This window comes from Sitophilus oryzae, unplaced genomic scaffold, assembly GCF_002938485.1.
Source record: "Sitophilus oryzae breed Bouriz unplaced genomic scaffold, Soryzae_2.0 scaffold_1582_pilon_pilon, whole genome shotgun sequence".
NCBI lineage: Eukaryota > Metazoa > Arthropoda > Insecta > Coleoptera > Curculionidae > Sitophilus > Sitophilus oryzae.
In genome coordinates, this window is record NW_022146261.1 from 2,884,606 (window position 1) to 2,898,655 (window position 14,050).

At 30.1% G+C, this 14,050-nt stretch overlaps 1 protein-coding gene and 1 long non-coding RNA gene across 3 annotated transcripts in view; one reads left to right on the top strand and one right to left on the bottom strand.

Annotated features, from left to right (window-relative positions):
• The window catches only part of LOC115879531 (D-2-hydroxyglutarate dehydrogenase, mitochondrial-like), a 186,491-nt gene that overhangs the window by 49,880 nt on the left and 122,561 nt on the right, over positions 1 to 14,050 (top strand). The gene's annotated exons all lie outside the window — the stretch shown is intronic.
• On the bottom strand, positions 7,807 to 8,226 carry LOC115879533. Its single transcript, XR_004049728.1, has 2 exons — positions 8,075 to 8,226; positions 7,807 to 8,017 (listed from the first exon to the last, which is right to left on the bottom strand). It is a non-coding gene; the product is annotated as an uncharacterized LOC115879533 (long non-coding RNA).

A 14,050-nucleotide genomic window follows, 5' to 3' on the forward strand; every position in this document is an offset into this window, starting at 1 on the left:
TTACATTTTAATAAGTTTTCTTTAGCTAATTGATTAGAATGTTGCATTTTTTGTTTAAGATTGTTTATGAAATCATCATAAGTATAATTGACTTTAGGTGGTTGTTTAACTGATGTTGGTAATGTAGGAATATGTCCGAATAAAAGTTCAAATGGAGAAAATTGTGTAGCAGTGTGAGGTGTAGTATTATATGTAAATGTTGCATAGGGAATCCAATTATCCCAGTCTGTTTGAGATGTCTTAATGAAGTGTCTTAAATATTCTTCTAGAACTTTATGAGAGCGTTCTAGTGCTCCGTTTGACTCTGGGTGATAACTTGTTGTTTGGATCTTTTTTATCTTTAAAAACTTGCAAGTACTTTTAAAAATATCACTTAAAAAATTTGACCCCTGATCTGTGACTAGCATGTCAGGTATTCCGTAAATGCATATAATATTCGTTACAAAATGATGCGCTACAGTTACAGCTTCTTGATTTCTCATAGGTATATTAATTATATATTTTGTTAAATCATCCTGAAAGGTTAATATGTATTTGTGACCATTTTCGGTTTCTGGTAGTGGTCCAACTATATCTAAAAAACATTTTTCGAACGGTTTTGATGCCGTGGTCGTAATTACCATAGGCATTTTTGTTTTTCGAGACTGTTTATTTTTTTGACAAAGTTCACATTTTTTTATAAACTCTTTTATGTCTTTTTTCATACCTTTCCATGTATATAATTGAGATAATTTTTTATATGTGCGGGATGACCCTTGATGACCTCCTAATGGACAATTGTGATTTTCATTTAATAATACAACTTTTTCAGCATCTGAGGGGTTGATAAGACTGTTGTTAAATATTGTAATTTCTGAATAGAGGTCTTTAAAAATATATCTTATCATAGGAAGAACGATTTCCCATTTGACTAATGAGTTGTAATGATATTTTATAAATGATAGTTCGGTTTTTTCGTTGGATATAATATTTCGTAAAGTTAGTAAGCAAGACCAAATATTTTCATAATTAATATCACTGAATGTATTTTCGTTGTCTGTTAATAGAAATATATTACAATTATTTTGTTGATACTGAAAAACTGACGGCATGTCTAAAGGATTTGTGTTATCGTAATGTTCTAAAAATGTATTAATTTGTTTATTTTTTTCTAGAATTTTAAAGTCGTTTTTGTTGAATAATTTTGGCAAAAATAAAACTATAGGTATAAGTTGTGGTGTTTCAAACAGATTTGTGTTTTTTTCTTTGACTTTGGAATTAATAATTATATGGCTTTCGAGATGTGTTTTAAAATTATCATAATTGGTAATAATAGAATTGACATTTGTTGTGCTAACTATTCTACTCAATGCATCAGCATTTGTATTAATCTTTCCAGCTTTATAAATTATTTCATAGTCATATTCTTCAAGTTTTATTCTAAAACGCGTCAAACGAGAACCAGGGTCTTTGATATTAAATATATAGAGTAGGGGTTTGTGATCTGTAACAATTTTAAATCTTGTGCCAAAAATATATGGACGGAAATGTTTTACTGCCCAGACGATTGCAGTTAGCTCTTTTTCTGAAGTTGAATAATTTTGTTCTGCTTTATTTAGAGTTCTACTAGCAAACGCTATTGGACGATCATGATTAACCTTACCCTGCGATAAAATTGCTCCTACTGCGAAATTACTCGCATCTGTTGTTATAATAAATTCTTTGGTAAAATCTGGGTATTGGAGAACAGGTGGAAAAGTTATACTATCTTTAAGAATTTGGAAAGAATTTTCGCATTTTATACCCCAATTAAAAACAGAATCTTTTTTTAATAATTCGGTTAAAGGTTTAGCAATTTTAGCGAAATTTTTGATAAATTTCCTATAATATCCTACAAGCCCTAAAAAAGATTTTATATCTTTAGGATTTTTAGGTTGCGGAAAGTTTGTTACACATTGAATTTTTGATGGATCTGGTTTAATGCCGTTTTCTGTAATAATGTGACCTAAGTATAAACATTCTTTTCGTAAAAACTGACACTTCGAAGGTTGAAGTTTTAAATTATGTTGTCTAAATCTTTGAAAAACTTCAATTAATCTATCGTTATGTTCATTTAAGTTGTTTGCATAAATTACTATATCATCTAAATAAATAAAGCATTTCATACCATTAAGACCGCTTAAAACTGTGTTCATGAGTCTTTGAAATGTGGCGGGAGCTCCTTTTAAACCGAAAGGCATTCTGTTATAAACGTAATGTCCTGTATTAGTGCTAAAAGCGGTTTTATTTTTATCTTTTTCGTCCATTTCTACCTGATGAAATCCACTAGTAAGATCTAAGGTAGTAAAATAATGAGATTTTCCTAACTGGTCTAAAATTTCTGCTATATTAGGTAGAGGATATGCGTTTCCAATGGTAATTTCATTTAACTTTCGAAAATCAACGCATACTCTAAATTTAGGTGATAATGGGTCGCTTTTCTTAGGAACAACTAGTAAAGGACTATTCCAAGGACTGTCCGAAGCGGAAATTACCCCGTCTTTTAACATTTGCTCAGTTTGTTCATTAATTATTTCTTTATGTTTGAAAGGCAATCTATAAGGTTTTACGTTAATAGGACCTTTATTACTTTCTGTCGGTATAGTGTGTTTTATTGTGTTGGTGCTTGTTAGTTTATCGCCTTCTAAGTAAAAAATATCGTTAAAATCTCTACAAATATCTAATACTGAATTAGTTTCTTCTTCATTTAATTGGTCTAGATTAATTTCTTTTCTTATTTTAGCAAAACGATCGATAATGTCATAATTATATGTTTCTATAAATTCGTACTCATTAAAAGAAATAGGTTCGACATTCACTCTAGGTGTATGGATAGTTTGAGCTTCATTAGAAATATTTAATATGCTAACTAAACATTTATAGTTCTGGACTTTTGTTAGGCTTGACCCTAGATATAAATGTTCGGATAATTGTTTTGAAACTACTATGCCTTCGGACGAAGATAAATTAGCTAGAGCAGGTACAATAATTTGACATCTCGCGGGAATTATTGTAGTTGCTTCTGACGGCAAAATTTTAAAAAAATTGTCTTCAAAATTAATGACTCCGTCTTCGTAATTTATTTTGGCTTTATACTTTTGCAAAAAATCGCGTCCTAATAGTCCATCACTTTTAATCGGTATACTATCTGGCACAATGTGAAAAGGATGAGTTATTGCTTTGTTATTGTTTAATTTAATTGGGATGTTACAAACACCTTTAGTAAATACAGGTTCTTTACTTATACCTTTTAATTCTATAATGCAAGTTTTATTTAATTTTAGATTATTTTGTAATAAGATACATTCTTTCAATAAAGATATATCTGCCCCTGTATCTAATAAAAGATGTAATTCTTTATCTTTTATATCTAAAGAAGGGATTTTAATTATCTCTAATTGTTGGTAACTATCGGAAAATAATACTGATTTATGCGGTATGTCAATTAAGTTTTGCTCAATTTTAATTTTATTTTTATGCTCAGGTAGTGTGTAATTCATAGAACAGCTATTATCTAATTTTAAGAAGCGCTTAATCGGCTGCTCGCGACCAAGGCTTCGCTCTCGTTTCCCGAAAAATTTTGAGATGTGCTCGGTTCTGAAAAATAATTATCTGCTGAATTGATTAACGACTGAGAATTTATAGTTTGAATTTGTTGTGGTGATCTATTATTTGAACTATTAAAATTGGTAGTACTGGATTCATTATTGTAATTAGAAAAATTTTGAGATTGTTGAGGTATCGAAACATTTTGCTGCCGTTGAGGAACTTGTGAGTTATTAAAATTTCTTGGATTCTGAGAATATCTATTATTGTAATTTGAACGAGGATTATTACTGTTATAATTGTTACCATAATTACGATTATAATTACGCACGTCGTTGTTCTGATTAAAATTTTGATTGTTGTAGTTTCGATTAGTGAAACGTCCTTGATTATATTGTACTGTATTTACGTCTTGTCTATTTGAAAAATTATTATTGCTATTAAAATTTTGCGGTGGGCGTGTCTGATTATTGCTAGGTACATTTCTATTATATGAGTTACTATTTTGTTCGTATTGCCTAAGCTGTCTACACTGTGATGTTAAATGATTATTTTTAAAACAAAATAAACAGGAATTATTAGAAGAATGATTATTTAATTGTCTATTTCCACGCTCTACAAAACCTATATTTTTAAAATGCGAGTTTTTAAACCTGTCATTATTCTCAAGTTCCATTTCAATTGCTAATGATAAAGCTTTATCTAAATATGTAGTATTTTCGGCAATAATACGCATTTGAATTTTTTCATCGTTGAGTCCTTTTCTAAAAGTATTGACTAAAATGGAGTTTAAATTTTCTATTAAAACAGTAGCTTCGTTATTTGCATAATTTAAGTGACACGTTTCTTTATATTTATTAAAGAGAATTTGTAATCTATCGCCATATTCTTTTACAGTTTCCCTAAAATGTTGCTTTATATTCATTATTTGTGTTAGAAAATGCGATGGTGGTGTTTTATCAGTAAAGTGCTCTAATAAGAAATCTTTTAGTTCTTCCCAATTTTGAAACTGTTTATATTGTGTTACCTCTTGTGCCTTCCCTTTTAATTTAGTACCAAAAAATTAAATCTACTAGTAATTTTTTTTGATCCACTTTGACAATTTTTAATATTGAATCACAATTTTTTTAAGAAAAATTGGAGTGAATTTGCGTCACCCTGACCATCAAATGAATTTATTAAATTCAGAACATCAGTTGCGTCTTTACCTCCCATTATTATATATTTTATTAATGATTTATTACTTTAGTTTAAGAATTATTATTTATTTTTATAGATGTATTTTTAGTTTGAAGAGAGAAAAAAATATTTACGAATTTTAAGCAATATTTTTTTTTTTTTTATGTTATTTGCAGCCCAGAATTATTATTGTCTTAACTTAAATCTAACTAAACTAAAATCAGAAGAAAACAGTAGCGTCACAATACAGTAAACAAATGAAAGACTTACTTCCGTCATCATCTGGTGAAAACAAAAAGCTTCCCTGGAGACTTGCTGCTGCGTCTGGCGCTCCTTCAGTGTCCCCAATGTCTACGTCTCGTGTCGGGCTTCTTGCTGCTTCTTGGTGCACCTTCAAGAACTGCCCGTTGCCTCTATCTTCTTCCAAAAACTGGTAGGTTTTCTGCTGCGTCTGGCGCACCTTCAGGAAACCTTGGTAGTTTTTACCGCTGCCACCAATGTCGTGATCCTGGATTGGACCACCGTCGTCACCAATCTTGTAGTCGCTGCCACCAAATGTTGTAGTTCTCTATTTGACTCGTATCACCACTTGTTGGGAATGTTATTCTTTATTTTTTTTATAATTAAATTCTTACTAAGTTGTTATTACTTTTTTATTTTTAAACTTTAATACAAAATATAAATTTAAAGTATTACGTCTATGAAAAATTTTTATGAATGTCCCCGGTCCCTTCTGTGACCGTGCTTTTATGAGAATGCCCTCTCCGAAAATCCACGGGCGTACCTACTATTTCTTAATAATATTTTCAGGTAGGTTTGCAAAGGGACAAACATGACCATTTCTTAAGTAAATAGAAACCAGACATCGCGTCTGAAAGTAAACGAATTACAAAGGAAAACTAAAAAATGATGCAACTATTTATGACTATTTCTTCCAAATTTCATCTTAAGGTAATGGTTCTGTTTATTTGCATCACCCATCTTTCTGAGAAGAATAATAATGTTGATGGTATTTTTCGTACCTTAAATTCTTTAGGCATAGCCGTAGAATAAGGGTAAAAATAATATTTTATACAATTTGTCGAATATACATATACATATAACCATATTAAATGTATGTTCACAACAATTCGCCTTGACATCAAAATTATATTTTTACTTGGCATTGGTCAATGAAAGCTATTTCTAAATGATCAAATGAATATACCAATACATAAAAGCAATTAATTATAAGATATTTATTGAGATATACAGGGTTCGGCAATAGTGCGTCGGGCATCTGTAGCTCCTAGAATAAATAAATAAAACTAAAGAGAATTTTGTTTAAGTACAAACATAAATTATGTACTAGGAAGTATTTCCGGAAAATATTTTAACTTCTATAGGGCGGCTCAAAAAAGTGTGAGTGGATAGGGATTATTTTTTTAAATGCAACACCCTGTATATTATTACATTTTTGGCTTTCTTTCAGATCACTTTACATATTCCTAAGACATGAGTAAATATATTTTGATAATTTCAGAAATATTAATAAATAAATAAAAATTATATATTTTTCAGCCTTTCTTTAAAAAATTATTAATAATACAAGAACTGTCCTGAAATCAAAACTATATTTGATATTTACTTTAGATGGTCTGTACTTACTTTGCTATAAATATGGAAATCGTAAATCATATAGGATGTTCAAAATTCTTCGCCAAACTTTCTAAAATATAAAATAATGTTTCTTCGTTTTTTTTAAATGGAACACCCTCTGTATTTTTTTTTTCAATAGATGGAGAATTAAAAAATGGACATTTTTTGTATTTAGAGTATTTCAAAATTTCTGTTTCGCAGATATTCCCGGTTTTGTATTTCATATGGCATTTTCCACAGTAAATTTTCATCAAAGCCACCCAATGATTTTTCTCTCGTATTTTACTATTGAAAGCGCCATATGAAATAATACTGCGTGTATCCGGAAAACTATTAAAAATTTTGAAATACTTTAAATACAAAAAATGTTCATTTTTTAATTCTCCATCTAATAAAAAAATAATATACAGGGTGTTCCAATTAAAAAAAAAAACGAAGAAAAATTATTTTATATTTTTGAAACTTTGGCCTAAAATATTAAACATACTGTATGATTTAGAATTACCATATTTATAGCAAAGTAATAACAGGCCATCTAAAGTAAATATCTAATATAATTTTGATTTCAGAACAGTTCTTGTATTTTTAATATTTTTTTTAAGAAGAGTTGAAAAATATATATTTTTGATATATTCTTTAATGTCTCTAAAATTATCGAAATAGATTTACTCATACCTATCTTAAGATTATGTAAAGTGATCTGAAAAGAAGCCAAAAATACAATAATATACAGGGTGTTCCATTTAAGAAAAGTCATCCAGATCCACTCACACTTTTTTGAGCCACCCTATAGAAGTTAAAATATTTTCCGGAAATACATCCTGGTACATACTTTAGCAAAAACTAAAACAAAGGTCTCAAGCACCTAAACAAAAGTCTCAAGTTTTTTATTCTACACACAAAAAAGAATATTCTTATTTCAAACATTTAATACTCAAATAGAATAAATCTTAACTTTGTATATACGCAAAGAAATATATATTTATACTAATTATTTAGAATGATCAATTTAATGCTGCAATATTCTCCTAATGAATGATTAATTTTATAAAACAAGAATAAAAATTTTAGATTTAAATATTTATTATTACTCTATCTAAAACACAAACGATTATTGTTTTAAGATATCAAATCTTTTAAAGCGAAAATAAACTAATTCTACAATTAAAATTGCATTTACTCTGTTTGAAATGCCTCGAATTTGAAGTTATATAACGGTTTTCTTGATCAAAGTATATTCAATCTCCATTTGAGTAACTTATTTCTCAAAATGAATATTAGTAAAAGTTTGGTTTAAGATACGAACGAATTGAAGCAACAAAAGTTTTTACTTAGTCTGAATAAATATATTTTTAAATTTGAGACTTTTCAATTCTCCGAACAATTTTCTTTTTGTTTCATTTGAGTAAAATAAAATTCTTGAAGTAAGGCAAAAATATCTCTGTTAAAAGTTTATTTTTAGTATGTACAGCATAAACATTGGTTTGGTTTGGTCATTTTTCAAGGTATTGCGACACTGAGGATGACATGTCACATGATGTGGATCGAACTTCCCAGGTTCCAGTCCAATATTCCATTACTTTATTCCATGGCTCGGTATTATGTTGCAGCTATGCAATTTCTTCTTTAAATGTACCTAAAAATGATTGCTTTCTGTTAATTTCAACTAAATTTTACTATTTTATTGCTATACCTTCTAAATTATCTTTTTTTTTGTTTCGGGACAATACTAAAAGAGTCTTCGTCGTCATCTTCATGTGCCCCTTTTCCTTGTTTTTGGGTATCACCAGATCTAAATAAAATATTTCTGCAGTGATTCACTAGTTTGCCCTTAGCCATAACTGGCTTGTGAAATGGATTACATGCTCTTTTCACAGGGGGACAGTAATACAATCTCATTGGCTTTGTGGGAAAAAGGAGAACTATTTTAGCAGCCAAAGAATTGTACTCATCTTGTTGAAGTCGGCTAAAAAATAATAATTTTTAGTTTTTGCTTATGTAAATTTAAAAGCGAGTTCAGCTGAGTAAAAAGAGTATTAAATTTTTTTAATCTATTATAGTATTCTACTTACTTTTTAAATACTAATTTTTTTTCCATAATTAATAACTAATCGCACCACGGCACCAAACGCAACAGCAACACCCATGCAACACCCCTACCTCGTCCCATCAATCAACTGTTCAACTCAACTATAAAATACCGCCTTAAGCAGGTTTAGAAAACAAGTGATGGGAAGGGGTGAAATGAAATTTGCTAATTCTCAAGACAAAATTAATAAAAAAAATATTTTTTTGTCATACGCTCCCAAAAACAGCTATTTTACGGACTCATTTCAGTCCGTAAAATGTTTCTTTTTCGGCCTAGGCCGTAAAGGTCGTCATGGCAACCTTTATGGACTAAAATGTCTAAATTCGTTATTTGGTTGTTTTATTTTGTCATTCGAAATTTGTCACAAAATCACATAAAATTATACATATATTTATAATTAAATTATTAAATACTAACAATATCAAAAGCTAAGTTATTTGTTTAAAGTAAGTACCTAGGTACCTATTTAAAAGAGGCTTTTAAATTAAAATATTCTTAAATTACAGTCACAAACAAGACATAATCATGTGGTACATTTTTTGGCCTAAGACAAGCATATTTTCTATACAACTCAACTGGATTGACAACGTTCCCTTCGTTCACCACCGGAAACACTCTTTTGATATTAGTTTTGTATCCGCAAGGGTAACTAAAAGGCAGCTGTTGTCTTTTTCTATGATGTCTTGCACTCGTAGAGAGTACAATTCTTCTCTTCTACATGCTCCACAAAGGCCAATGACAAGAGCTACCTAAAAATCAAATACAATGGAATAAGAAACCATCTATATATTTTAAAAATCATTATCGCAAACTTACCTTAGTAAGTAAATAAGTTTCATCACTAGCCGTGGCCAAAAATCACCGATCTCTTTTATGGACAAAACCTTAGACTTTTTAGGCTCGTAACCAACCGAATTCCTCTTCAAAAAGCAATAAGTTTTGGAAATTTGTCAATATAAATATCTTCTTTAACACTTAACACTGCTCTCAGCATGGAATATTTCGACCAAATTGACGATGGTTTGAATGTTTGTGACTGTAATTTAAGAATATTTTAATTTAAAAGCCTCTTTTAAATAGGTACCTAGGTACTTACTTTTTCGTGGAAATAATTTAGCAATACATCTTCATTTACAACGAATACGCCATTTTTGTCTTTCCATTCATTAAAAACATCATATTCTTTCTGGTAAATGGCACGAGACTTCACAGGAAGTAAATCCAACACGATCTCTTTGGCCTTATTAGCAATATGTTCGGGATTTTGGAACATTTTAAAATTGTTGATGAATTTGTGTGATTTTGTGACAAATTTCGAATGACATGTCAAAATGCGATGAAATAAACAAACTCGTTACTAAGATATGAATTTATAAGCCAACTTTTTCAAACATTATAATTTCAAATATGGAAAATTTGCAAATATGCGTTCTAAAAAACTGTAAAAAGCGTATGACAAAAAATAGTGTATGTAACACGTACCTAAATTATGTTTTTTAGGACTCATCTACTATTTCGGACTCGGCTAACGCCTCGTCCGCAAACAGTAATGATTCGTCCTAAAAAACATCATTTTAGGTACTAGTTACATAAATAGCTATTATTTTAAGAAAAACTGTGTTTTAATTCCTTGGTTATTTTTATTTGGAGAATATTATTATTTTATACTAAACAATTAAAGCAAAGATTTGTTTTAAATGAAGTATATAAGATTCTTAAAATAATATTTTATTTTTCTTGATCAAAACCTTTTAAATTTCATTGAAATAGTATTTTAAATAGAGTATGTAACTTATTTTGGAAGCAGTATATTTAAAACTTTATTTAATACTATCAGAGTTTCTAAACAAAAATATTATTTTAAATTAAGAAAATATATTGAATAATTATTATTTTGCTTTTAAGCAAATGCATATATTTAAACAAAACATATATACTTGAAAAAAGTATCTGTTTACTTAAATTTAGTAAAAAAATTTGAGAAAATATGTTTACATAAATGAAGTATTTCTTTTTTTGTGTGTAGGAGCTACAGATGCCAGCAAAAAAGCAACCTAAAGATACACGTTATAAGCCTAGAGTGAAATTACTATTTTACTCTAAAATTAACGATTTTGAGTACAGTGTGGAATCAGTGACAAGTTCAAATACTTTTTACAGGGTCAGGATCGATGTAGTCATTTGCGACTGCGAGGCTGGAAAATGTGGAAGATTTTGCAAACACCTATGTGACATTGAACAAAAGTTCGGGGTAGTATTTCCCAATTCTCCTCGTCTACCTATACAGGAACAAAAGTGTTAAATATGTTACTATATAGCAACAATTGCAATGGGGGATGATATAAATGAAGCTTTTTTCATGAATATGAAATTATATGAAACACAGGACAATAATTTGGGCATTGCTCAGTGCTCTTCCATACAAGAACCATCGCTGCAGCAAATACAGCATGATGCCAATCCTTCGTCATGTTCACAAGAAATTACTATAGAATTTCCGGACCAATACAAAAATGTAGTTGCAGAGTTCAAAACTGAAATTCAATGCTTCACACACTTTTCACAATCTAAGAGCTCTTACAAAATTTACAAAAATAATTAAAAAAATAAATACATCAGAGCAAGGACAACCAAATCTAGGATCAAGGTCGGCGGCCATCTAACACAGAACGAAGAACTCTTGGATAATCTACAAGTAAGAAACGGAAGCATAACCTAGGACAGAATATTGAAATGAATGTCCCTAATGCACGCTAAATTGAAATTAGGTTTTATTTAGGTTAGAACTTGTTTTGTTCTTTTAATTTTTATTTCATATTACAAAAAGTTCTTTTGTAAAAACGCTTCTTTATTATCCTCATGTCAACTTTCTCTTTTTTCTCTTAATCCTTATAATAGCTCGATCTACCTCTATAGCGTAATTGCAACTCTTCAGTCACAAGCGGGTATATTATAGGTAGTAGCTCAGAATTGCACAATGCGCTGCTTGAAATTATACCTTACAAAAATGTTGCAATGAGGTATATTTTGAAAACCTATGCGCGGCATTGCATATTTTTATTGTATACACGAACTCAACACGAAGGGACGTTGTGGTAAGGTATATATTCCAAATATGCCCCGACGCACTATTCTGCCGTCCTAACAGAAAACGCAGCAACTCGAATTTTAGCGATTTTGGGATTTTGGTAGATTTGTACTCTTTAACATATTTTCTATCAATCTGCTATCTCAGATTTTTCGAAAAAAAATGTTCCCCCAAAATTTGAAAAATAAAATTGCAGTAACTCTGACACGTCATGTAATTACTATTGAGAAATGCAGCAAACATAACTCCTAAAGAGAAATGCAGTATTCTAAAATATACTGTTTAAATAATTTGTATTACCATAAAACTACGTCACATATTTTTAACCTGAATTGCAGTAACTTTGTTGTTCTAGAATTAATGTATAAAGATTTCCGGAGCAAACATCCAACCTTTACGTGCTTTTACGAGTTGCACAGATTAGCAGTTAAGGCTAAATACATATCCTTTACAAAACTCGGACATGAGGAGTGTGAGTGCTGCACGGTATTTGAAAATCATGGTCACTCGAAAGAAAATATAGATCTGGAATGTGAGACGTGTAAAACTTACAGCGTACATATAAAAAGGCTGCAGAATCAAGAAAAATGCATAGAGAAGAAGCCGAAAAAGAAAGAAGTAATGATGAAGTTTGCTACTCGGCAGATTTGCAAAAGGTCATTATGCTCCCCAGGTTAGACCAATATAAAGTGGCCTTATTTACACCACGTATAATTGCTTTTAACGAATCCTTTGTTCCTGTCGGGAAAAAACAAGTTGGTGTAAAACCAGTAGCTGCTGTTTGGCATGAAGGTGTTGCTGGAAGAAAAAAGGAAGATATTATAAGTACCTTCCATTCCTTCTTCTTGGAAAATCGGGATTTCGCAAATATTACGTTATGGCTGGATAACTGTTCAACTCAAAATAAAAATTGATTTTTTTTCCTTTCTGATCTATATGGTAAACAGTCCTGACATACAAGCAAAGAAAATATGGGTCAAATATTTCGAGCCCGGGCATACGTACATGAGCGCGGATAGTTTCCACCATCATGTGGAACTTTCTATGCAATATAAGGGTAGCGTATGCGATTTTAAAGATTTTAGTAATGCCGTACAAAATGCCAATTCGGGAAAAGTAACGGTAATTGAAATGGAAATCGGGCACTTCTACGACTGGCTTGATCATAGTTCCCAAGCCAAAATAAAAAAAAACGGAGCCGCGACCATATTTGTCCGAAATAACAATGCTGTTTGCAGAGCGGGGAAAAATTGGTTACAATATTTTACCAATTATGATTCAACCACTCCAAGAATTTTAAAGTTTTTGAAGGTTAAGTCTGAAAGGGACGGGATTCAGAAACCAGTTCCTCGAACAAATCCGAGAGGAATAAGTAAAGAAAAAAAGGACGGCATAATAAAAAAATTATGCCCTCTTACGACAGAAGAAAGAAGGCAGTTTTGGAATGACATCGATGTTGCTGATAACGTCAGTGATTTAAATACTTCCTTTGAATAATTTTTAATTGTTATTGCAATATGTATTACTTATTAAATTTACTTTTTCGATTTAAGTATATGTATAATAATATATTTTTTTCTGTACATAAATTACCTGTGGTTTGGGGCTCATTTTTTATTGTTATACATATTTATTCAACTTTTCAGTAGTGAAATCCGGAAATAAAGATACTAAAAAAGCAAATTATGGAATAAAGTTAAAATTATTATACCTAGTATAGTTTTACAAAAAAGGCTAAAAATAAAAAAGTGACCTTTTTTCTCATTTATCGTAATAGCGGCAAATGTTAACAGTAAAATGGCAAATATTCCTGAGTTACTGCATTATTCTTTAGTAATAACTAGATAAACATAATTGAACTGCTAAGCCAAAATGCATTTAGTTAAATTATTTTTTACCAGTCATTAAATAGGATAAAAATTAGGCAAATATACAAAAAAATATTTAGGTATATTTTAATATTCCTTAAAAAAAGTATAATTTTTTATCAAAAAGGTAACTAACAATAAACAAACAGTAAAACCTATTTTTCTCGAAATCCTTTTTTTGGAGTTACTGCGTTTTCTGTTAGGACGGCAGTATTGCCAGACCCTGTATAACGTTTGGATAAGAAGGATTTTGTATTGGCGCATTTTTAACAGCGCACCACCAATTTAACCATTTTTGAAGTATTATCTATTTAATGTCAAATAACATTTGCCGAGCTGTAAATAATAAATTGTGTATAGGTATATTTTTCATTAATTTATTTATCTACCTAGCTACATCTAGAACTTAAAATTTTACTTCAAAATGTAATTTAAAAGGAAATAATTTAATGAGTTCCTTAAATATCTATAAAATTCCTCACACTTCTTCAAAAAACCAGTTGAAATCAAGAGCAGTTCCGAGAATACTACGTAAATACACCCAGACATTATTTACGAACAAGTTGCAGGTCAACACACTCGGGTGTCTTGTTATACTAGCAACGTTGCCGTCACTTAAAAACG